The sequence below is a fragment of the Hippichthys cyanospilos genome, chromosome 19 (genome assembly GCF_059441005.1).
Source record: "Hippichthys cyanospilos isolate Australia breed blue-spotted pipefish chromosome 19, RoL_Hcya_1.0, whole genome shotgun sequence".
Taxonomy (NCBI): domain Eukaryota; kingdom Metazoa; phylum Chordata; class Actinopteri; order Syngnathiformes; family Syngnathidae; genus Hippichthys; species Hippichthys cyanospilos.
This window is the reverse complement of record NC_142387.1, coordinates 8,994,570-9,018,033: the sequence shown is the minus strand read 5'-3', so window position 1 is coordinate 9,018,033 and position 23,464 is coordinate 8,994,570. Positions and strand designations below refer to the sequence as shown.

The following is a 23,464-nucleotide window of genomic DNA, read 5'->3' as shown; positions in this document are numbered from 1 at the left end:
GACAGTGGTTAACAGAAGGAGACGTGTGTAGCCCCAGGTGACTCAAACTGCAAAACTAACAACACCATGCTTCACTGCCCAAAGAACGCAGTGTGAAACACTAGCAAAAAGGCTGTGCGTACCTTCGTGTGTATCTTCATGTCTTTTTATGGCTTCATTAGATGTCAACAAAAAGTAATCATTGGTGCGCCATCAAATTTATTATCCATACTTGAATTATTGACGCATCTCACACAGCAATTGCGGCTACAAACATACACCATATAATAGTAAAATATATTGCAGTAGCGTGTGCTCTGTTGGTATACCAATTCAACCTACCTACGGTATTTTTCTTTGTAGTTAGATCACTAATTGTATAAAATGGCCTAAAACATGATATTTATACTTTCCATAGTGTAATATGTGTATACTGTATATATTACATGTAGCACATGGGCGATTTAATATCTTATTAAATAATTTATGGTACCGGTATTTCTAAACAGGAAGTAAAACACCTTACAGTTGAGCTGCCTTGCCGCCTTCATGAGGTAGGTCAAAACGTAGGTCACTAACACACATTCGTCCTATCAAATTAGTCCCCGTGGGAACGCGGTATTCACAATAAAAGTTCCGCCCACAGGTGAATTGTTTACTCCCAAATATACATATACGCCACTTCAGCATTTTATAAAGTAAAATGTTGTAGGTAAAATGAAACGTTTCTGTTTACTTGGTGCAAAACTCGGTGCAAAATCTCTCCTCCTCCGCTTCGGAACCGAAACGAAATTAAGAGACGCGGACAAGGTCGGCGTGTATATTGTCTTGCAGAGGCGGTACGGGGAGGTGTAGGGGAGGGAAGAAATGCTTCTGTCATAATAAGCGCACTTCAAGCTGTTTTCACCTACACAAGCGAGGCTGGGTATGAGAGCACAGAATAAGTGTGGAATGATTAGAAATGCATCAATGAAGGAAAATAACACTTTGGGAGTGTTTAGGGTGAGAAAACAACATTGGAACATGGTTTAAAGCACTAAAAAGTTGACTTCTCATGGGCTTTTTAAATGACAGAATTTCAATATTTATTTGTATTCGGCATTCCCTCGTTTTTCATGGTAAATGGGGAGTAGAAACCCCCCTCAAAAAGTGAATTCCACAAAGTAGGATTTGCATGTGTCTCTTTTGGGGCACAAAAAGTATGTTCTCTGACAACACACAGTGCACCAGAGTGTGCTGAGCGGCTGCTAACTCTCCTTCAGGCTCACAATGCACAGTCTTAAAGGGCCAGGCTCGGCCTGTGTATTCATTCTGTCATGCATCTGCATACACCTCACCCCCTCCCCCAAATGTTTGTCTTTGCACGGCTCTCTCACTCACGGCCATACATTTCCAGGGACCCCCAATTTTTTTTTTTTTTTCACAACCGATTAATATTTTCTTCTATCTAAAGTACTTACAGTTTTAGGCTTAATTGATGTGCTTCAAAACACATCAAAATACTTCACTTAAATTGATTGTTTTGAGTGCTTCCACTCCTTTCTCATCAAGGGGACAATTCAGTCTCCTTACTGCATGTGAAGACTTCACTCAGGAAGAAGGTCAAAAAAAGGGAAAAAAAAACTTGTTTGAGATGAAATGGTTTACAAGAAGCTGGGATGAAAACAACTTTTTGTTTTTTTTCCAAAATCAACGCTAGTAAAGGGTTCAGCTGTTTTCATGATGAAACAAAATGCACGGAACCAACAAGTCAGTTCTAGCAGAAGCGCTGCTGTCAGTTCTATGGAGGAGGACACAATAGATTTAAAGTCATGTTTATGTGAGTGGTAAAACAAAGAAGATAAACTACTAAACGTGCAATTATATGCTTATCGATTACATTTAAAATGTCGCGTGATTCACTAGTCCTCAAGGACTTTATCCAACAGGATTTTTTTCGAATTCACACTTAAAAAAGAAAAAAAAACTAGATTGGAATTGAATTTCTTTATTGTTATTTTATAGATTATATACAACGGAATTGGAAAATTGGAAAAACTATTAATAAATGTTATAATTTTTTTCAAGGCCCCGTGACTTCAGAGGTACCCAAAAATTAAGGTCAATGTCGATCATTTCCTCGCATCTCTCGATTATTTCCTCGCATCTCTGCACTCCTGGCAACTACAGTAGCAGCTTATTGGTTGCAATAACAGCAGACTCGCAGACAGTCGGACTGTACCATTTTTTTGGATATAGAGTACTCAATACAACATGTTTACAAGCCACTATTCTTTGACCAGTCGCTAGCGAAAATAAACAATCCGTATAATACCTCAGAAAATTAGCTGTCTACAATTATTATGAGCCGATGCGACACGAGAAATAAGCGATGACTATTGTCGCCTGCATATGAGCACCCCCGTGTAGTCTCGTTGAAGGTTTCGTCCAAGATGGCTGAAGCGAAACAGAGATGAGAATCGCCGATTTTGCCAAGGATTTTCGGAAATGACCTCGTCAATTGAGTGAAAGTGCAACCTCCAGTTGTTTGGAGTTTCAGGTGAGACATGCTTCGAAGTAATTCAAGACCTAAATGGAGCCTGCTGCTTTGAGACACGTCACCAAATCCAAACAGGGCTTAGTTGGCAATGTTGCCAAGCTTGTACATTTAGCTCGAATAACTGCTTTACGTTTTCATAATATTTGTCAAAGTTGAGACACAATAACATGCAATACTATAAAACTGCGGTGAATATGCACATGCAACAACTTTCATGTTTGAATTCGAACGTCACATCTGCTAGTTTGTGTACAGTTAGTGCAGAGCAGGCCCGTGCTAACCCTACGGCGATGCTACGCAGACAAACGTCACTAAATTCGGATACCAGCAACAAACAATGTCATAAATCATCTCAAAGTGATGCACTGACATTGATGCTGTGATTTCGTGCATACAATGCATCTCAGTTGTGTCTGCACTGCTGATTCGGTGATAATGGTTTGCAGATTTGAAAACTTTTATGAAAACACGCCCCCCTTGTTTTCAAATTACTTTTTAGGTAGCTGTTCTTTCAACCAAGCATTGCTCCATGTTTTTCATGTTATCTTTTGCAATCCAAGTCTAATTACTTAAACGTAATGACGCATATATTAACCAGGAAGCGACGTGTATATCAGTTGTTTTTTTTATTTTTTTAGCTAGTTAGTTTTTTAGCTAGTTACCCATTTTTGCTATTGCAAGGTACATGACACAAGGTAAAAGATTTTTGCACTTGTTGACTCTTGCACACTACTGGTACCAATAGTGATAGACCAATTGCTGTTAACCAGTTGAAATTTACATTCACTAGTGTATTTGTAGCAAAACATTCCATCCTGACCTGCGCTATCATGTGCAGTGGAAGTGGCATTATATGTTACCATTCTCTACATTTCTGTTGGTGTCAGATACAATGGTATGCACCTTGTAATAAACAGCCAAATACAAGGTTAGACAAATGAGATGCTGGAGCTCCTCTTTGTTTGTTGTAACAGATTAGACTTTATGATCCCTGTGGGGATAAGCGGCTATAGAAAATGGATGAATGGATGGATATTAGCATTTATCAAAGGGATGGTTTTTCTTTTTTCATACCAGATGACATTTTTTTTTTTTTTTTTACAGTTTCTCTAAATTGTTTTTTCATGTTTTTTTTTTTTTTTTTACAGGGAGGCTTTAAGGACCAAAGTTCTGAAACTGTGCCCTACCTAAGTAGGGATACTTTGATGGATCGTGAGGCCCACATTTTGGGGAAACTGGTATGTAGCTTTGTGCATCCTTCCTGCCCTACTTTAATCATAAACATGTGACTGGTCAATTGTGATTGAAGTGATGGGTTTTATGAATCCTACTTTGACAGAGGTTAGAAAGTGGAGCAAATGTTGCAATGTACACTTTTTGATGTCGTTTATACATTCTTTTCGACCTTCACGATTGCACAAAATGATGATGCTTAAAAGAGTCTACAATTGGTAGTTGGATTATTTTTGTATGCTTGCTCCAGGTTGTCAAGAAAAAAAAATCATAGATGCTCTTTAAATTACTTAAATTACTTTATCGAAGGAAAAAAAACAAACACGTAATATGCACATTCATGTAGCCAGTGGCCATGATTTAGCCAATCAACAACCAGCAACCCTCATTCACTGACACTCACATCACTCCCCTTTTAAAGCCGTACACACTCAAAGGCACAGATACTTTTGTCAACTACAAGTCCCACATTACATAACAAGAACTTTGCATTATGGGAGTCCAGACTAAACCACTAAACAAAGTCATTGAAAGGCTTGCAAATGTCATAAGTTGGCCGCGAGCCTCAATTTCTTCATTTTTCAGTAGACACCAAATATTGCACTGTTGTTCAACAGTTAATATTGCATCATCAGAGGGAGTAAGCCATTTTCAACACTGTTTTGAAAGTAATACAATCGTGAAATTGATGTTTTGCAAAATTGGTAGAATGTTGGATGAGTGATATGCAAGAAGTTTATATTTACTACTTAACTCAACAGTTCATGCCTTGACTTAGAAAAATACATAAAAATACTTCTTTGGGATTGAATTAGTTAATTGTGACATTTAAGCAAGTTATGCATAAGCTATGAATTTTAAATTCACAATAAAACCAGTTACAGTCAGTTAAAATCTGCATTATCGTTGTCTAAATATTTTGCACAGGATTTATTTTTTAATAAATCAAACTTTTAAATTCAGGCTGACTGGTGAAAATTAAAAACGTGTGCACTGACCAAAAGTAGATTATTGAAATTATAATATAAAATTTGCCAAATTGTGACAAAATAGTTCCCGATCCAATGTTAACGATATTAGTACAAAAGTACTAATCAGTACTAAAGTTAGTACCAATGTACGAAGGTAACCAATTACTTTAAGTTTTTATGTAGTCAAGCAATTCATTACTTTTTTACAATAAATTCTTTTAGGTAGTTAAGTGCCTAATGTAATCAATTACTTCATACTGAAAGTGAAGGATTAGTTTAGTACTTTTTACCTAAAGTAATGAACTGCTTTAGTACTTAATTACTTGTGGCAATTGATTATTATAGTTTTTAAATTTCTAAAATAATCGCTTTAGTACTTTCAGTGCCAAAAGTAAATGGTTACTTTTGTACCTAAGTCTCTAAAGTAATTGCTTAGTACTTAATTCACAAATTACTGTACTTAATCTTTCTTAATTCAAAAAACGTAAAAATACGTATGGAGGGTTGAATGAGTTAAAAAAGAATTCAAGTAATCCAGTTCAATCTGCATGCAAAAAAAAAAAAAAATGCCTGACAGATTGTCAGATAGTTGTTTTATTTGCAAATTATTTAATATTGTTAATGTAAAGGAATGAACATTTGTCCAGTCACCTTTCAAGTTTGTTTTTGTGCAGTTTATGTTGGCTCTTCACCAGATGAATATGTGAAAGAAATTATTTTGCGAAGCGAGCCATCTGCTGTATCACTTTCCTAATCGATTGGTGACTGGAAGCTTTCTGCTTGATCAGCCCACGGTTGGCAACTCTGAGCTTGCAGTATGTCAGCGTCGATGTTTCTTACAATCAGTGAGTTTAAAAAAAGGTTTGGAATTCTTGCGAGGACTAAGCATTATCATTTGTTGAGAATTGTTTGTTGTGTAGTAGTGATAGTCCTAGATGTGAGTGATCAGCTGTGATAAATTGAAGATGTGATTTGAGGAGGAGGAGTAAAGGAGAAATTCCCCTCCAAGCAGAGCCAACATACCGAAACTGGAAATAGCTCTCACTGTGGTGTGTATTCCAGAGGGGGTTTTGGTTTTCCTTTCCAGGTACAAAATATTATTTTCACCGCTGCCAGGAAGCCAGGTTTTGTCACATTATAACGAGCTGTAAAGGTCAGCGAATCCCACATGCTGCAACTCTTGCAGGAAGTTTTCATTTCGCACCCCTTCAGACCTGCAATTTTTTTCTGAACTGTTGCCATTTTACTGTCTAGCTGTCATCACATGTTGCCCCCAAAAGGGTAGCGTGCATTTACCCTTCACTTACCCCTATTAATTTTTTTTCCCTGTTGAGCTCTGACAGTGGGGTCTTGTGTCAATCTACTATTGCAATTTGGCTTTTTTTAAGTATTTAGTGTCCGGATCAAAACATGCAAATAATGCATTGTTTTCGTCTTGTAGTATTTCTATGGAAACATGCCCGTAACTGTCCCTTTTTTTCAAATTTGAAATATGATTAATTAATTACTACTGTTTTTTTTTTTTTTTATATGAATCCATCTACGGTCGCGACATTGTGACAAACAGATCAGTTAAATGTTCTTTCATTATTTGGTAGAACGTAGTCTATAACTCACTTGATGCCATTCATTTTATTTGCAATTTTATAATCGCCTACTGTTGAACGTGAGTTGAAATCAGTGTGTATAACTACTCATTATTTATTATAGTCTATCAAAATTTGCATATCTAACAGGTTAGAAATCGCAATTAGCATGAGCATACTAGCAATTGCCATTTGAAGTCAACAAATGCTTACTAGTATTTTGTTCGCACATACACGTTATGTACGTTAAACACATATTACTGTTCTTAAAGTTACTTATAGAGAGATGAGGTCAATAACTTCCTCTTCTCCTTTGCTAATTGCTAATGATCTTAAACATCCCATGTTCAGCGAGAGTACTGTAATATTTGGACTATAAGGCACATCAGATGATAAGGCGCAGACTCAATGAACAACTGTTTTTGGACATTTCTAGATATAATGTGCAACTGGTTATCAGGCACACCAGATTATAAGGCATACTTGTTTATATAGTGCATTACATGATGCAATTTAAAAGGAAACAAACCAGTATAGCAAATGAGTCAAACTTTATTCAAGTTCAATTCGACGTTCATACACTTGTGCACCTGATTATATGGCACAGTGTTGATATTTGAAAAAAAGAAGAAAAAAGTTTGAAATGCACCTTTTTAGTCAGAGAATGAACACGTAATTAAAATTCTTATTCAGAAAATAGCAGCCAAGTCACTGCTGTTGAAAAAGCAATACACTTTTTGAGCTTTATCGGGACTTTGACATTTTTTTGCCGCGACTGTTTCTTCAAAGAGTTTTAATGAGTGGCGCCTGATTTTTTTTTTTGTCTGTGTAATATGATCATAGTTATGATTGAGCGGAAACGTTAGACAAGCATCTAAGTTTCCTTTGCCTGCTTCCACCCTCCATCTCGCCACATGAGAAACCACAGTGGAACCGCTCACAAGCCAAAGTCAACATCACAACCAGCTGTACGGCATGGATTTTGTTTACGCAAGGTGCCATGTTTACATGCCAAGCCCTTACTCATGTTGGGAGGGATGAAAAATACGACGACGTTACTTTTCGCTTAGAGCCACCGAATACGACGCGACCTTAGAAGTGTGAGCGATTTGCCACGGTGAGCGTGATAAACGAGGCTGTCACAGTCCGACTGTGACCGACTCCACCAAAGAGGTGAGAGCTGCACTGGGCCTGTGAAAACTCTTAAAAACGAGTCAGCTAACCAATTTTCCAAGTGAGCGATAAGATGCTCTGAAATGAACTCTACAGTAAAACCTTGAATTCAATTGTATGCATACTTACAGATGACAATTTACTTTACTGGTTTATACACTAGAAAGGCAGTAATTGGCCAACCATTTGTAAATGTGAACTCGCCCCATCAAATACATATTAAGTTTTTTTTTTTATTTTCTATACTGCTTATCCATGGCATTAGAGCAGTAATTCAGCTATAAACATGGCCCGATAACCATTTTGATGGTTTACTGTGGTGTTAAAAAGTCAAGGTTTCAGTAGCCGCTAATAGTCTCTATCTCCAGTAATGAGCGTGTTTTTCTTTTATTTTAATTTAAAAAAGAAGCATTTATAAGGGGCAGAATATGATTGGCTGCCTCCTGAATTGACTCAACAAGCTGCCTCTGAAAATAATTAGATGGCAGTTTGTGTTCCTTTTTTTTTTTTTTTACCTTGTTGGCGTGCATGGAGGACAAGTTTGCATGTCCAAACCAAGTCATGACGCACTCTCCCTACAGTTTTTTTCAATCTTACAAGATGGCTCTCAAAACTTGACTTCAAAAAGGCAAACATAACAAATACACGCCTGATCAAAAACACATTTATACTCATGCTAGTCAAACAAACTTGGGTTGTGTATAATATTAAAGGTTCCAAGTAACATTCAATTTTATTTTGAAGATATCAAATTTTTTTTCAGAGAAGTTTTTTTTTTTCAAAATCTATTTCTGCTCACAGTGGATATTTATGAAAACGTGGCGCAGTTGGACAATAAAAGAGCTTGTGATATGGTATCACTAGTGCTTGCAGAGTTGACCCAACAAGCGGCCTCGTTGAAAATATATATATTTTTTTTAACCTTTGTAGCATGCTTGGAGGATAAGGAGAAGCTCTGTCTTAAAAACAGCTTACCAGTGACAGGGCACTGTGACTTGCTAATAAAAATAAAAAAAAGAAGCATGTCAATTTTTTTATTCGTTCATTTGTAGTGAACATGATACACATTTCTAAATGTACCAAACATTCAATATTTTTTTTAAGAAAAATATAGATTGTGTTCAGTGGAAAACATAAAGGTTTAATTTTAATAAGTGTGATTCCATGCGTGACAGTGATATTTTTTCTCATGGTTATCACACTTTCACAATCATATATCAGCCCATGCCTTCCTGTATATATACTGTATGTACCGTGCGGTAGCCATCGGGCAGCAGGACAAAAATGGACCACCAGCAGATTTTCGAACATCCCCGCTCTAATCTAATTGCCCAAAAACTGTTGAAGTTAGCAATTTTAAAACATCTTTTTTCCCCCCTTTTTACTAGTCTGCGCATACGTGTCCTGTCGAGTAAGTGCTGCCCAAATATGCCATGAGCGGATGGCTGAAGAACAAGGAAAGCGCATCTCAGGTCTGAATAATGAATGAAGACCATATGGTGGATGGAAAAATGTGTTTTTTTTTTTGGCTCAGTAATAGTTGGCTGAATATTGCTTCTCTGATAGTCTTATTAGACTTTGTTTTTAAAAGAAATTATTTCGGATACATTTTGATATACTGACTGTGCGCCACACTGAAGTAAAAGATGCGTCAACAAAAATTTAACAGAAAATTATTTTTTGTCACGTACAGGCCACACTGAAATCGAATCCACAAGTTGTAGCATCGGATACATCCTCGGAAAGATGGAACATGGGCGTTTTTTGTTTTTTTTTAAGTTAGGTTTTATTTAAAACTTTCTTTTCAAACTGCCTGGTTACAACATCATCTTCAAAACGGACAGAACATGCTTGCATGATTAGAAATACGAGCATCACCAACATATTTTTAACATAACAGTCCCACTTGGACTGTTACAATAGTGCACCAACACAACAATAATGTGCCAGGAGCTCTTAGTACCCTCTACGAAATACTTTTTCAACCCCCTTGACCAACGCATGGATTTTTGGAATGGAGTAAGAGCCGACACGCCAACAGCTGCCCCTCAGTGGGATAGCGCTTAAGAATTTAGCAATAAACTCCCTCATCTTCCAATGGATTTTTCTTCAAGTTCCAATCAATTTGCTCTTAATCTGAAAAGAAAAAGGCACGGTGTACTGTGCTTTGGCAAAAGGATTCAATTAGATATCCTGAAACTTGCCATAACCCCATTAAAGCTCATGTTACCCTCATTTAGGGAGTAGTAGGGGTATCTGGGGCTGAGGGATGTTGGGATGGATGGTCCAAACCAGTTCCTCACAGTTGTAGGCGACATGTCCCTTCCGCATTAGCTCATGAAATGAAGTAAAATGTTACGTGTTTTGGAACTGGTGCATGTTTATGATGTCTTATAAAATATGAGACCCAAGCCACACCCTGTCATTCCTCTGAGGGTCCTCCCACTTCAAGAGGTGCGGTACGATCATGAATGGCAGCAGAGAGGCGTTTCCTTGCACCCCGTGTTCTGGGGCGGTTTCCAAAATCTACTGCCCCCCTGTTAATTTATTTCATTACCCCACCCTTTGTCTCCTCAGCCTCTCATCTTCCTACAGATCCGTCTTGCAAACACATTTTGCACGTCTCCCGTTCTCCTTCCCACAGCTATGATTTAGGCGTCACGCTTGCTCCCACTCCCTTCGAGCTCTGGATCGCGTTACCCTGCCATTACTCAGTCGTTCCCCTGCAAGGGTGCTCCGTGTCAGCAGTAGTTGGAGCCTGCCCGCCTCCTCCGGACCTGTAGACAAGCACATTTTAACCACAGACGCCCATGGTCAGTGGAGTTGCTCCAGCTATGGCACAGACACTCTGGAAAGTTATGCAGCGTTACTGTCAGGCAAAGTGCTTCACTGTTTTGCAGCTGCATTTTCTATTTCAAGACTAGCCGTCTTTGGTTGCACAACAAGATGATCATATTGCAGATCCATGAAAAAACTGGATCCGTGTGCCTACCTCCTTTAGCTAATAAATGGCCCTGCAGAATTTCCCTTTGCTTAGGTTTATGATTTGATTAATGCCTGCCAAGTAAAGCTACTGTATATTGTAAGGATCGTGGGATGCTATCGCTTTAATTTATGAGAGGTAGTGAGGGGTGGTAAGTGTGTAACTGTGGCTCTGCCTATGTATTCTCATAGGTTGTAAAGTTTATAGATGCCGGAGCAACCTCGTGCTATTAAGATTGTTGTGCACTCGTGTGGAGCTACAACTCCCCCTGTGCAATCACCTTTAATTCCACTACTCAGTAAATTTATTTTGACATGACACATGGCCGTCATGTGCGAGGCAAGGCGGCAAATCACTGCGCAGGAAGACCCACTCTGGCTGGGATAATCTTCGCTAATTGAAAAGGAGGCATCGTTGAGGGCCGGTGGCTTCGATGTTGTTCATCTTGCTGCTTGTTTTGCAGTAATGAGACATCTGGGGTTTGCACAACAGAAATGTTTGTTGAGGACTATCAGACAAAACCACTGAGCGTGTTTACATGTTCCTCTTTGTGGACATCGTACGATTAATTACATTTGCGATGTATCAACATAGACTAATATCTTCGTTCGGATATCATAGAAAAATCACACCATGAATGACAGTCAGACTATGCAACAGTTATGTTATGCACCCTCCCATTGGGGATACCAACCACTGCAGCACCAAGCTAAACCGAATCACCACTTCCTTCCAGTAATGGAATAGGAACAATTGGGGAAAAAAAGGAGGGATGATTCAAAGCCATTTGTGTTTATCAGCACACAGAACTAACTGTAACTTGTTGCCTTCCTCTTTTATTGTTGAATTCATTGTTCGTGTCACCGTTGTACATTGTCACTGTATACGTAGCCAACTGATGTAAATGACCAAGAAAGGAAACAGAAGCTAGATTTCGAGTTTATTCTTCAAAACTTCAATAATAGGAAATACCAATGACATCATTAATAGTTCACTGATTTCACTGTCATCACATTACAGTATGCTACAACAAATCTTAGTTCACCAAGAGTGAACTAAGGTTCACTCTACACTATAGTGTTTCTTCTTCCGGCGCTTTTATTAGTGTCAACGCTTTTGTAAAAAGTGTTGGTTTGCCTTATTTATCGGTCTAGTTGAATTGAATAAAGTTTGACTCATTTTCTGTACTGATTTGGTTACCTTAACATACAGTATTGTGCTTTTTTTTTCCCCAGTGCACCCTTTAAATGGCAATTTCCATAAATTGACCTGTTCACTGAAACCGCACCTTATAATCTGGTGAGCCTTTTTAAATAAAATACGGTTCTGTGAAACGGTCAAATCAGCATTGGCCTCAAAAAATCTGTATCGTTGGATCCTAATTTCAACTGTCACTTTTATGCAACCAATGTCACTGGGAACTGCTCGTGTTCTTTGGCAGTGCATTAAGGCACGTCCACAGCTACACTCCATATCCAGCTGGACCCACTAAACCCTCCAACACACCAGAGGCCTCTAAATTACTGCTTTTCACAACCAGAAAAGCACCTCACATGTTTGAATGGGATTTAAAAAGCTGTTTTTCCTTGTTCTCTTTGATACTGCATCACACTTGTGGACATGGATTCTGATATGGCTGTGGATTCAAGTCCATTTATCGGTTAAGGGCCACGTCACCTCATGATTCGCCCTGCTCAAAAAATCTTGCACCTGAAAAGATATAAACTGCCGAACCTAGCGTTGATACTTTGAGAGGCTTAAGGTTAATACTAAACTGCTGTAATCCATTATTTGGTTGGTTCAGAGCAGAGATAGCAGTGGTTCAGCATGTACCTGTCAGTACTAAATGATTGCTCATTTCCTGCCAGAGGGGAGGGGGGTGAGTAATAGCAAGCAGCTGCCTCAGCTGGACCTCTCCTTTCCTCGCTCTTAGCTTGTTCTTGTCAAGAAAGCATGGGTGCCAATAACGCCTACTTCTTGTTCATGTTCCGCACAACCTGTTTGAATATATCACAAGCTAGTAAACATCACATGCAAATGAAAACCATTGTTTGACTAGAAAGTTCACAAAACAGCCACAATAGACCATTTGTATGCCTTTGACAGTCCATTTCTTTTCGATTAGCTAAATGTTTGATCCATAAATCAAGGGTGAGGCACAAGGAATGAGGGAGCCATTTCATCACCTTACCTCTCTGACTCTTTCATTGGAAAACGATAAACATAAATCTGTGGAATGCGTCCATGCGATTCAAGTCTACTGCATGAACGTAAGAAGGTAGGGAAAGAAAGCCAGGTTCTGCTCTGCTTTCCCCTGGCAGTGGAAACCGATAGCTGGAGCTCTCTGTGGTTTGCAGACATTCGAAGGGTAAAAAAAAAAAAAAAACAAAAAAAAAAAGACAGACTTGCAAATCAGAGTCACAAGTGCAGGGATGGTACTTTTAAAAACAGAATAGAGGATTTGAGAGATTCTCGAGAAGCCCTCTCAGCAATGCAGAGAGACCTGGACGAGACCAAGGCTTCTCCTGTGAATCCCAGCTAATTAACAAAGTAATTAAGATCAAAATCTCGATTCAAAGAACGGCCATAAATTGTCTATACATTAAATAGGCCATCAAAAAGAAATCCCTTCCATCCATGAAAAGGGTAAATGAAACCGTTCAGAGCCTTTTTCCTCTGTTATCCCCACCGCCTGTCACAAGGGACATCTGTTAAGAAAGAGCAAGCCAATTTTAATCCGAGTTAGAGCCAATATCGCTCCAACAGAAGCTCTGTTCATAATGCATTCACTATACATATCTGAATGTATTTCAATAAATAATGTCACTCCAAGGACATGGAGGGATCTTGCCAGGGCAACATCGACTGTAAGCCATACCGCATTATCTCCTTTCTCTTGTGGCAAATGGTAGATGATGAACAGTTTCTTTCAGGAGGGCACTGTTTGATCACCAACTCTCTCTGGCTGGCACAATAACCTCACCGTGTGATGAATGTATTTGTGTCTTTTATTCTGGCGCCAAAGGCTGTATAAATATTGCTGCGTATGTATTTAGTGTGCGCAAGGAATCGACTTTAGCGGGTAAAAGGGGAAGGGATTTCAAATGTGATTTGAGTCAATGCCATTTTTAGGATTGTATTTTGGGTGCGTAGAATGTAGCGCTGTCAAAATTAACCAATTAATCAAGAACGAACGAATGATCAAATTTATTGACAGTTTTCTGGATCGAGTAATTGTTTAGACCCGTTATACAACTTAGATTTGTCCAAATCCTCCAATTTAGCCTTTTCTAGTCTTTATTAGGTATGATATTTGAAAAGTTTGCTTTTAGTCTGGGAAAATGATGACCAATCCCTTTAAAATAAACTAGACACAATAAAAAACAATAATTGCTAAATACATTCAAACTGGGGGGAAAATGGTTTTGTAAGACACATTTTTTTTTTATTTAATAATTGATGGAATATTCAATAGAATAATCTATATAAAAAAATTCAAATGACACCCGTACTTGTAACATTCAATTTCTATAGTTTAAAATTGTGGAAAAACAGCTTTTTAACTTTATATTTATTTAAAAAATGTATTTGTTGTTTCCTCTTTGTATTTCAGTTAAAATTGTACTGTCTATAATTTTGCATTTCCTTGTAAACTAATTGTTTAGTTGTTGTTTTTAATTGGATTTTTTTTTTTTTTTTTTAATATAGTTCTAGAATTCCCCAAATAGAAGACACGTCTGTGTTTAAGATGCACCCTTAATTTTGGTGTTCAAATTTGTTATTTTCGGTCTCATTATTTCAGTCTGGTATTTTCATTATATTTGCGATCCTGAACGCCTCGCCAGTGTAACTTTGAATTCGCTCGAAGCAGTTGTTTTTCCTTTTCCTTGGGACGCAACTCGAGTTTATATTACCATAAATACCCAAAGTTGCACACAATCCATGTTCCACCAAGTTTATGATTGTGTGTATGGGCCAAAAGATCTCAATAAACGGATCAAATGGAATACCTTTCCATGTTCTCTGAAATACAGTAAACGTTAAACCAAAATTGCACTTCAATGATCTACGCAATAACATTAATATACTATATATGGTAATACCAAAATGAATACACACGATCTCTTTACAACCTTTCTAGATCAACTAAATTATCATTATGAATTCACTGGTAGTCAGTGATCTCAATCACAATGCGAAACATGCAATGGTGCCTGAACAATATTATTGTTGCAAACCTATGTACCTTATTGGCTAAATTGTAAGGGGTGATCCTCACAGAAGTATTTCCCACAACCCCCCACCTTTCATTAGCAGTAAAGCAAAATGGTTTATATACACTATAAAAGTGAACAAGAGACAGTAAAATAAAACAGCAAGGAGGAACACTGGACGGAAACGAAACTTCCTATCACCTATACACACACGCGCAAGTCTTGCCACATAAGCCTGTTTGAGGAAGAGAAGGTTAGTTGTCAGCAGCTGCGCTTTAGGAGAATGAAATTCCTCTATTTGTCTTGTGACAGGCGAAAGGTCCATCCTGTGAGGAAAAAAAAATAGATTCAGCCACTATATCAAACATAAAAAGATCATCAGGCATCCAAAAAATGCACACAAACAAATCGATCATTTGAATGTGATTTGTTTGCGCGCCATTGGCCGGAATATCTAACATCTAGCCTGCTAGCTGATGAGCCATGGTGTTACCTGAGAACACTTTGACGTCAATTCCAGTCAGCAGCAGAGGGCGTTAAAATTTCAAAACTGCCGCACCCTGAAATGATTGTCATGATTATTTTGTACCTCCGTCCTATTGCAAGTTATGGGATCGAATACATTAAAAGTGGTGCGAAGAAATATCAGATCCATATTTTGGCAGTACTGTATCAATTAAAAATATTCTATCATTACAAATACAAAATATAAAGAAAATAATCGCACATTAATCGGACGGACATCCCTCAGAGCTTTTCGCTGACCTGTTACTATTTCCCCCACTAAGGCAACTTATTTATTATGATGTTTTACCACAAAATAAAACATTATCGGTTTGAAGGTATTATTAGTGAGGACATTTCACTTGTGCGGAAGTGTGGAGCTGCCATTGTGGAGTAATCATACAGGATTCGGTTATTGCTCCTTCACTCCATCGCAGATTTTCATTTATGGCCATAACCTTTTCTTTTGCAGGTTTATCTTGCTGTTTTTTTTAATATTTTTCCCACGTTTAAACCACCGAGAAAAATACTGACTTCATGTATTTATGTTTTTAATGTAAGAAACAAGTTAAAAAAAGAGAACCAAAAAAATTAAAGATGTTTTTGTGGATTTTTAATTTACCTTTAGAGCAGATTTACAGTTATTTTTCTTGATATTTTTTTCTCCAAGTCGGACCTGACAAAAAGAAAGTTTTAATTTCTTTTTTAACAAAATATATAAGCTTAAAAATGCTTGCAGAATACCTTTTAAATATGTTCAAATGAGTTTGCCAGTTTAAAATAAAAACTCCACATTGGCAACATTACTGTTGCTTACATGTGATAAATATTCAGAAAAATGCAGCAGCAGGCGTGGGGCAAAGACCTTTTCACTGACTTGTATTTTTTTAATGTGATCGCTTGGTGTTTAATTCTCTTGAGATGACCCGCTAACAGGCTCCCATTTTGGTTTGAATATTTGTCATAGCCTAAATTACTTCCTCTTGTCTTTCCTTTCAGGCAGGAAAGGGTTACTCTCTGTATTTCCTGTCCAATTCCCAGAGCAGTGGCTATGTTCTGATTGCTTTCTAGATGTTAAACATTCCCAGGCTCTTATAACCTTCTTGGTTTGACTCTGCTGTCCAACAGCTGTCCCAGGTGAACAAGTGGGCGAACCTCCTGTTTTTAAGGATAAAATCTGCATTTTTTCTCACAGGGGCAGGAGATACTGCGACTGAAGGGGCAGGAGGCTACGAAATGAGAAGCATTCTTTCTTTGCTTTCTCGGCCATGTCTGCAAGACTGTGGGAAAGTAGATCCCTATCGCGATTTTTTTTTTTTGAGAAGAAGAAATTGCGTTGTAGTGTGATGGAAAAAATTTAAATAGTCAATATCAGGTTCCATTTTAGTAAGCTTATAAGTTATAGAGGACAAGGGAATTGTTTCCTTTCAGGGCTGATTCCCAACTCCTTGGCTCACGAGACACCTGATCGACAGCCGAGTTATGTTATCTCGTCTGAGTCAGCGGAGCTTTCGCATCAGTCATGAAACAATCCAGATTGTGCTAACATATGTGCGTGGAGGCTGCATCGTGGACATGACCCAGGAGCAGAGCTGGGCCAAGCTGAACTACTATATTTAGCCCAGCGATGCTCAGGCTAATTGCCCTCCCAGGCCTAATCATTTCCAGCCTCTGCAACTCACAAGCGACTGAAGGGGGAGACCCAACACCTTCCAACCTCATGTTAAAGAGATGTCAGCGTCAATGGGCCTGTCAATGCGCTCCGCAGACAAGACAAATTATCTTACTACGCTTCCTCCTTGTATTTTATTAGCTGTGCTATAAATGGGTCGTAGGATCAATTGTTGCAAAGGTTTTCTATTTCCGTATTGAACAATCTAGACATTTGGCCTCTGTTGGATGATTGTCGTGTCTAGCTGTCTAAAGATGTCCGAATTGTCCAAATTCTGGATGGTGGACAAACTGAGCCTTTAAATGTTCCCACTCTGGTTAAACATGGCTATTTCTCTCATTGAAGGCTTTTGGATGAAAAGGACAGTTTGGTTTTCTGTCACCGATTTTCTTTTTTTTTTATTTTTTTTTTTTATGCATGGCCTTTAGGGGTATCCCACCTGTCCAAAAAAGCTGATTGAATGTTTTTGACAGGTGGGTCTGATTTCAAAGTGGAACCATCAAATAGATATGACTTAGTTTGTGAGGGTATAATACAGTTAATTTTGTTGTTGTCATTTTATTTTCCGTATGTTTGAATGAACTTGTTAGTCTCGTAAATGTGCTATTTTCTTCTCAGATAAAGCTTTCCTATTCACCATGTGTAAAAAAAAAAAAAAAAAAAGAGGTCAATAAAGGTGATGATGGGCTAACAATTATGAAAACATAATGCTTACTAAAAGCTTATGAAATATATGACGGGCAGTTCTGAATGGATGTCTCATACATGCTTCATCAAAAAGTCCTTTATAATTACAATAGGGATATTTTTTTTTTGGGGGGGGGGGGCAAACAAACTCATCTCTGTCAAGTGTCTATTGTAACTATGGCTTTACAGCTGTTAAATTGATACACATTAATTGCCACTTGTTTCTTAGCTTTATCTTTTTTCTTGAGGCAAAAAAGGGTGGCTTTAAAGAATAAGTGAGGTGTATTTAGCAGCTTTTTAAGTCTTGAAATTGATTGTTCGTCCTCATTCTTTATTTTATTAAGTTAATCCCCCTCTACAGCTTTCTCCTTTATAAATAGATTTTCTTATTTCTCTACTCCAACGTGTACACTGAAGAAATTTGCACTCATGATTAGCCTGACCTCTAAGAAATGAATTGGCCACACCAAGTCCCCACTAAAAAAAAGGTTATCTGTTCATGTAACCTTGAATATGCCTGTTTTATTTTTTTTTCTCTGTAATTAAATAAATGGCTTTATCAGGATGGTCATCTGGATGAAATGTCGCATTGTTGATGGTAATTAGTCATTTGATTCCAGAGCATTTGTCTTGGGAAAAGGATTGTGGATGGTGGTGCTTTCAGGGATAAAGGGGCGTGGTTAACCTTAGGGTACTTTAATGGTATTAGTAGAGATCTGCTTATTTATTAGCCTGTGACTTTTTTATGCAGAGCAGTGGCTGTCCATCACAAGTTGGTTTATTGTAGGCTATAAATGCCACAGAGCTAATAATGTGCAACTAGAGAATTTGATCAAATTAAGGCTTTGGTGTGTTTTTTTGTTTGTTTGTTTAGATTTTTTTTTTTTTTTTTTTTTTTTTGATGGAGGGAATTCTCACCACTGCTGGTGAGTTGGCATTGTCGGTGTCAAAAAGTCAAGGTTTCAATAACACCTAAAACTGTCCAGAACCAGTAATGAGCGCTTGACACGATTGCGTGTCACACACTCGTCATGCAAAGGTTGTGGAATGCCCACATCTTGCTTTTCCTGATCTTACTGTCATACTCCTCAAGTAACCCAAATAAGCTTCAAACAAATTATTAGGGACTTGAACGATACAAGGATTACAAGGACTTATACCCCATTCGTATTTTGGATCTTTCTTCCTTTGCTAATTCCTGGAAACGACCTGGTCTCAAAACCGAGGTGACTGACAAGACATCCATATACACCATCACTGTGTGTATTTCATGCACATGCTGGCGAACGCTTAGTTGGTCGTGAGTCTGGCAGGATGCAGTCTCTGTGTTGCTCTGATAGCGCATGTCCCTTTGAGAGACAAACAAGCTCCGTGTAATGACACCATCTTGGTCCAAGGTCTGATCACAGGCCAGCTTGAAATGATCCAGAGTCGCTGCTGCCAAGACCCGGGCAGAATAAAGATCCACTTGTGATTGGTTGAGCTCATCATGGTACATGTAGCACTGGTTTGATAGCAGATACCTCCCGCACTTTTTGCTGGAACACAGATATGCAATGATACCCCCTTGGCAAACGAACGCACCTTGTCTACCTCACCTCTCTTGATCTGCCACAACTGGCATCTCTCCCTCGCAGTTCTCCGTTCCTTCCGCCCCCCGCCACCCACCAAAACAGTCTTTCTTCTCTCCCTCTCTCCTCCCAGTGCCTCATCAGATCCACGGGGCCAAATTTTTAGCGCTTTTCTGCGAGTCCTACGAGGGGAACCTTGAGGGTCTCAGTGGGATCAATTTAAAAGGGAAGTACTTGTCTCTCCTCCTCTCCTTGGCCCTCTCGGCTGATTGGATCCGCTCACCAGAAACTTGCTGCTTTTGATCTCACCCTCTCCAAATCAACCCCTTCTCAAAGTTTTTTGCCCGAGCATTGCTCGGAACAACAACAAAAAAAAAAAAGCCTGTTCCACTTTCTGAGCAAGTGGCCCCACCAATTCATCTCTTTTCACCTGTGAGTGACGGCGTAGTGACTGAGAAGCTTTGTAAAGCCATTGGGCGGTTTAAAAAAAAACACCCACAAACTTAAAGCATAACTGATTTCTCTTTGAAGATGTGAGAATGATCCCACTCCCCTGCAACTAGTAGTCTTTGGGTGAGAAGTTGCTATGAGCAGCAATAAATAATTTAAAGTGTGAGGAAACTGTCAGAAAAAGAAAGGTAGGAGGTGCTGTCTGGAAGAAGTGTGTTGATGTTGCTCCTTCCTTTGTTCCCCATGTAGGGACAGCCAGCCAACAATGGACCACATGATTGCACTATAATAACTATAACTATAATATTTTTTTTAAATCAAATGGATGACATTTTACGGGAGCATGGTGCTATCAATATACTGTGGAGTGTTTTTGATTTGAACTTATTTGCAAGCACTTTTGAACGAATGTGCATCTACTTTCATTTTCAAATGTATTTTTAAATACGTTGGAATATTAATAAACATTAATAAATAACATTAACATTATTAATAACATAAATAATACCATAATGATTACTAATAAATACATTCTACTTAGTTAGTTTTTATAAAGTATAATGTTGGCCAAATACAATTTTTAAAAAAATGGCCTGCGGAATTAACAATAAATTACAATGTTTCTAGCAATTGGGTACAGGCCAATAGAATGTGACCATTCAGTGAAATTTTCGTTTTTTGCGAAACATAACTTTCTAATGAATTCAATAAAAAAGTAATTGCAGAGTAAACAAACAGTGATAATGAAGGAGGTCCATTATTTTGTGTTCATTCTTTCTCTACATGTGACCAACTGGATGCTCTTCTGGCAGATTATAATAGGTCAAAGCGTTTTTATTATTGTCTATTGTCTAACTGACTTTTCCCCTTGGAAAAGACCTGCCGTGATAGTCTTACCAGTCTTGGTAAATTTAGACAAATCAGACCATAAACTTTTTGTCTGTTTTTCTTTTTCACACATTTGAAGAACATCACCTTTTTTCCCCGAAGGATTTTTTTTTCGCTGAGGAACCACACTAGAAAAAACTTGAAAGTTGGAAGTAGTTCAGATACAAGCATTTGTATTTAATTTATTTATTTTTTCTAAGGTAACCCTTACTTTCAGGACATTTGAGTCCCAGTGTAATGACATCATTGGCAAAGTTGTGCGCTAATTGAGGTTTAATGCTAGAGTAGAATGAGCAGGGCTGTAATTTTGCCGCCCTGGTCTGGAATAGAGACGATGTTTTCATGTGGTCCCAGCAAATTTAGATTGCTGTCCCGCCGCTGTGGGGCACCTGCCTTATTTTTCTTTGAATAACAAGAAGGAATTTGTTTTTTTGGGTGGAATTTTCCACTTCAAAGAAATCAGCGTTTCCACGTTTTAACCCGTTCCCCGCCTTTGATGGCTATCAAGTCATAGATCCATTTGACTGGGCACGCAGTGAATACGTTGTGCTCACCCTGCGTCATGTTAGCGTCAGTGTGTGCAGCGTTGATGACTTCCTGTGCTTTCTGATCATTGTTCAGGCTGCACAGGAAAACATCCACTGCATTACTTCATTGCGTGTTGCCGCTCTCCCGTTCTTCAATAATTTATCCAGACAAGTAGAATGATTATTCTTTGAATATGCAGTAAAAATTCATTTCTTGTGCTCTTTCTCTTCAAGTTTGTGCGTGTCAGTGTGTGCCCTTTTGCACGTGTGTACGCAGCTCTTTTCTGTTTGAAACAAAGGAGGTGTCAGGCCGAATTAGCCCTCTTATGACTGAACGCCCAGAGAGCTTAGAGATGCACCACAGGTTCTGCTGAGTCGCTCATGAGCCACAGTGTCTGCCTGGTCGTTGCTTTGTGCCCCCCCTCGCACACCCTCTTTCCACTCCCGAGTTGCTCTAACAAGGTTGTTGGAAGAGGATAAGGCGTGTTAAATGAATAATTTACACACAAGAGCGCTTCTTATTTATTTAATATGGATGGATCTGACTGAGTGGGCAGCCTGTGTCCCTGCCTGCCGAGACACTGTTGGCTAAACGAGCGCTCATTTTGTTAAATGGAGTGTGTCTGTGTGTGTATGCGCGAAGCCACGTGTGAATCATGTCCCTGCCGAATGTACTCGTCGCCGCGCCGTGTTACTCTTTACACTTTGATGCAAATAGATCGCTTGAGAAATCTTTCACCTTTGTCATTGTTGCGTTTGCGAATTAAGCAATTTAACAGCCAAACACCCTGCAAAGGAACATTTGTTGAATCCTTGGAGGAAGCTCATGTGTGCTATGTCTAGAGCTGAAACGAGTACTTGAGTAAATACGTCATTTAAAAAAAAAAAAAAATGTCAGTAAAAATCCTAGCAACAGTTCTTACTGCTTGGCATTGGCAGTAAAACATACCTCATGAAAAGCCAACTTTCAAATGAACGGTTTACTTAATAATATATGCGGAGAACAAAAGAAAAAAAAACATGTTGTTTTAAAATACCGGCAACTTGTTTGCCTGAAAAGTAGTGTTTCTACTGTTAAATTTTTTTATTAATACTGTTAATTTTACAATAACTGTGTAAAACAAATTGTATGAATTCAGTTTTTTACAGTAGAAAATTGTATTGATACTGTTAATTTAACAATTACTGCGTAAAATCAACAATTTCAAGACCATTTCTTCCTATAAATGTAGAAAATGTGTTACCGTAATTTAACTGTACTTTTCTGGCAACCAAGTTGCTGGTATTATACCATAAAAACATAAAAACAGCTTTTTTTTTTTGTTTTCAAATACCTTGGCACACTTTTAATTTAAAGTTGTTCACAGCAGCATGTCATAGCATAACAGTTTGACGAATTTTTCTACTGCGACAGGTAGTCCCGATTCCGGACACAAACAACACAACGTTGTTCTAAAATCATGTTCAATTGCCAATTCAGAGCACTAACAAATTACTTTATTACACTGACATTGACATACGGCACCTGTTGCCAGTGTTTACGGGTGTCTTGGGCTCCGATAAAATTCACCGCAAGCTTGCAGCGCTCAATTGCTCCATATAGGCTGGAGACATAAAATAGACATAGTAAATAACTCTGTACACTTTGATGCATATAACCTGACAGTGCCGTTCCTACTGATCACATTTTGACAAACCTAAAATGTCTAAAATGTTATGGTTCAAGAGTTGAGAGTTGTGTATTGCTAAGCACAATTTAAATATGAGTTTAAATTGTCAATCTAAAGATGATCAAAGTTATTCATTCATAATTAAGAAATGTGTTATTTGGTCTTCTGTGTTTATTACTGTTTTTCACGAAGAAAATAAAAATCTTCATGGGATATTCGGAAACCAAAATACTCAATACCTGCATACATAGATTACAGAATATTTAGTTTATTTGAGTAAATTTGGTGGGAACCATGTGCAAGTAATATTGATCAAGAAGAACATATGCTTTGCAACAGAGTTTAGCAAAGTGAGCTTGTTTCCATTAATCATTCCATCACAATTGATGCTCATTTTAGTTTTTACTCTTTCTTTTGACTTTTTTAATCTAATGTTGAGCTTCTTGATCTCCTCCTCGTAGGGGGAGAGTGGCGAGGTGGGTGGCAGGACCACAACCTAGGCTCCACCTAATGAAGAAGGAAATCATCAAATAGGTAATCTTCTATGAGTTTTATTCTGCCTAGTTAAAATGTATTTTTGACCTCTATAGTCATCATTGGTAGTGAATGATCGACCCAATCACTGGGTAGAATTGTCTTTTTTTCACACGACTTGTCCTCACATTAAGGATGTTGTTAAAAATGCATTATACAGTTGCATCATGTACCTCTGCTCGATGGAGGTAGCCATGCACAGCAGGATACATGACTACTCCTTGTGTATGTGTGTGTGTAATTCCCAAGAGAAAAAAATCCCATAGCTCACACTGACCTCATT

At 38.3% G+C, this 23,464-nt stretch overlaps 1 protein-coding gene across 1 annotated transcript in view; it reads left to right on the top strand.

Moving 5' to 3' along the window:
• The first annotated feature begins 2,399 nt into the window (after positions 1-2,399).
• znf438 (zinc finger protein 438) overlaps positions 2,400-23,464 on the top strand; it is a 32,670-nt gene continuing 11,605 nt past the window's right edge. The window contains exons 1-3 of the mRNA XM_088441881.1: positions 2,400-2,518; positions 3,667-3,756; positions 23,109-23,181. The gene's annotated coding sequence lies outside the window, so the exon portion shown is untranslated. The remainder of the gene's footprint in view (positions 2,519-3,666; positions 3,757-23,108; positions 23,182-23,464) is intronic.